General features: G+C 34.3%; 1 pseudogene; it reads right to left on the bottom strand.

Annotated features, from left to right (window-relative positions):
* Positions 1-417: 417 nt before the first annotated feature.
* Positions 418-2,794, bottom strand: LOC141499182 (myosin light chain 1/3, skeletal muscle isoform pseudogene; annotated as a pseudogene).
* Positions 2,795-3,515: the final 721 nt, after the last annotated feature.

Genomic DNA, 3,515 nt, shown 5'->3' with positions numbered 1-3,515 from the left:
CCAGTCTTGCCCAGGGGAGTGCTTGTGGTTAACCCCAGACCAGAGCACAGGCAGGAAAGCAGCCAGAGCCTCTCCTAAGACAGAGATTCGTCATCAAACACAAATGAGGACAAGCTACTGGATGGGAGTTTTGACAGTGATGAGGAGTTGTATGAATCTTATGATGAATAAAACTTGTTCAATAACTTTATGCAATACATTTTTCAAATTTCAGGCCCCAAAATTATACATAGGAATGCCTTTTACTTGGGGGAAATACAATATGGTACATTAAAAATGGGAATACCTCCAGTTTAGTTTGATTTTTCCTGCCTTATTAATCAACTAAGCTGGAGAACTGAATATAAATATTCCTAAAGTTCATGGCTTAGTTTACTGTCAGTCTTCATAGAGATCACTTGTTCTTGAGAATTCCATTTATATGGACATGATGTGTTTGACAAAAGTTTCATACTGATGCAGTCATTGGTATCTTTTTAACTTTCCAATAGGTTTTCCACCTTCTCTTCCTTCATCTTTTCACTCAGTGTGGCTAGCATGAGGCAAAGTTCAACACCCATGACTGTATCATTGCTCTCCTTGTCTAAGGCACAAAACTCCTCAACAAAGTCTTAGTAACTTCCCTGGTCCATGTTGTTGGAAATAGCCTGCATCCTTCAATTAGGAATTGATCAAACTCAATTTTCTTGGCATTTAGCTTTTCATTGCTGGAGTTTTCCAGAAACTTCTTGACTTCTGCATTGGTTAGAATGGTATCCAGAGCACATGGGGCATCACCAACTTGATTTAATGAGATTAAATTTTGTTTAATTTGTCCTTCCTATAAAAGAGGAGGAATACCTCAAAGTGAGCAGTCTGGTCAGTACTGAAGGATATATTGGAGATGTAAGAAGCTGGCAAAATAAATTAAGGGATCTTCCTGTTCTTGAGTGGAATCCTTCCTCTCACAAGGTTTCTTATTTATGGAAGTTTAATATAGCTGAATATTTAGTATGGAGAATATTTAGCATTCAAAATATAATTTAAAAGAGATAAGAAAGAAGAGTAGAGTTCAAAAAGTTATATATTCAAACTATTCGATCCAACATTGGCTAATATCTATAAATTATATCCTTTCTTAGATCTTAAAGTAAAAGAATTATTAATATCAAAAGATACTTAAAATATCATAGAAACTACAATGACCCAGAACAATGAATAATTTTACTAAAATTTATGTCAATACTCCCATTTTATTATGTTAAAACTGCTATAGAGAAATGCTATAGAGAAATAACATTTAGATCATGTTTCAATTTCACCTATAGATGTACCAGTTGTGTTTCCTTATTAGATTATAAACTTCTCAAGAAAAGAGATTATCTCACTTAGGTTATTTTATAGCTAGCTCCTACTAAAATGTCTTTCACAAAGGAGTTTCATATATGTTTGTTAATTGATTCATAAATTTAAGTACTCTTTTCACTGATATAAATCATATTCTCTTCCTCTTAGAAAACATTCTTTGTAATATGCTGAAATTATCCAACAGTAAAAATTCAGTCAAATGTTTCCATTGAGATTTGGAGCTGAGTTTTCAACTGAGTACTGATGATAATGATGATGTTTGTCCTTCATTTTAGAAGAAGACCATGACATCAGACAGATGATGTCATGATAAGCACATGAATTGGATTCCAGTGAGGGGGACTGTGCTAAGTCACCAGTTTCACTTTCTCTTCCAGAGTCATTTGGGTCCATTGGCCAGATATGAATCAGGGTAATCAGAGATGACCTTGGATGTGAGGCAATCAGGATTAAGTGACTTGTGACTTGCCCACGGACACACATTTAGTAAGTGTCAAGTGTCTGTTAAGCTGGATTCGAACTCTCATCCTCCTGATTCCAAGGCTGATGCTCTATCCATTCAATGCACCACCTACTTGACCCTCAACTAGGCACTAAAGTTAAACTGGATTCCTTTTTTTCAGAAAAGATCTGATATGTCTTGTCTTTGAAGGACAAAGTTACTTCAAAATATTCTGATTGGAGGGAAAGGGGATGGGGCATAGAAGCTAATTAGTTTTCCTTAATGTTTATACATTCTCTGTGACTTGAAAAACTTTGTTGAAAAAAATAAGGTTCTTAGAGTGTATATGGGTTAGGTTCAATCTTGTAACTTTACAAATCTCTCCTTTCAGATTATTTTTTTTAATTTTACAATTTTCCCCCCAATTTAGCTTCCCTTCCCCTACCCCCCAGAAGGCAGTCTGATAGTCTTTACGTTGTTTCCAGGCTATACATTGATCAACATTGAATGTGTTAAAATAGAAATCAAGATTATTTTTCTTTTTAATTTATTTTTAAAAAAATTTCCTCCAGCTACATGCAAAAACGTTTACTTCCAAAACCTTGATCTACAAATCCTCTCCCTTCCTCCCACCCCACTCCCCTTCACTGAGAAATTCTAATCATGTTGTAAAAATAAACATAACCTCCACACACACACACACACACACACACACACACACACACACACACACACACACAAAGAGAAACCTCAAGAAAAATAAATGGGGAAAAAAAGCATGCTTCATTCTGTATCCATATCCCATCAGCTCTATTATTGGATTGGATCACATTATTTACCATAAGTCCTTTAGCATTCTCTTGGATCAAAGCATTGCTTAGAAAAGGTAGATCATTCACAGCTGATCATCCTGCAATAATACTGTTACTTTGTATAAGATACATTTCCTATTGCAACTTCTCATGTAAATTTTTTACTGAGAGCATCCTGCTCATCATAACCCATAACAGAATGGCATTTCATCTCAATAACATGCCACAATTTGTTCAGTCATTCCCCAATTGCCAGGCATTCCTTCAATCTCCAGCCTTCCTGCCACCAGAAGAGAGCTGCTATAAATATTTCTGTGCATATGGATTTTTTTCTTGTATTTCATCTCTTCCAGAATATAGACCTAGCAGCAGCACTACTAAGTCAAATGATAGTCATGGTTTTATAGCCCTTTGCCATGGTTCCAAATTGCTTTACAGAATTTTTGAATCATTTCACAACTCCTCCAACAGAGCATCAATGTCTCAATTTCCCTTCATCCCTTCCAACATTTGTCATTTTCTCCTTCTGTCCTATTAGATAATACAATAGGTATAAGGTGAACTTTTTTTGAAGTACATCATTTTTATCTACTTAACTTTTCTAGATTCAATTTATCTATTGTCAATTACTTATAATAGTCTTGTTATATAATATATAATGTAGCATGATTAATAATATAACATAACATAACATAATATAATATAATTAATATAATTGATATAATTAATATAACATAATTAATATAATAATATAAATAGTCTTGTTATAAAAGTAAATGCAATTCCCCCTCTCCCCACGATAGAGAAATCTCAAGAAAAATAAAGTGAAAGGAAAAAAAGTGTACTTCATCTTGTGTTCAGACACCATCATCTCTGTCTCTGGCATAGATTGTATCCTTATCTTAAGTCCATAT

Source organism: Macrotis lagotis, chromosome X, assembly GCF_037893015.1.
Source record: "Macrotis lagotis isolate mMagLag1 chromosome X, bilby.v1.9.chrom.fasta, whole genome shotgun sequence".
In the NCBI taxonomy this organism is placed as follows: domain Eukaryota; kingdom Metazoa; phylum Chordata; class Mammalia; order Peramelemorphia; family Peramelidae; genus Macrotis; species Macrotis lagotis.
Note: the sequence above shows the minus strand (reverse complement) of the source record. Positions and strands in the feature narration are given on the sequence as shown.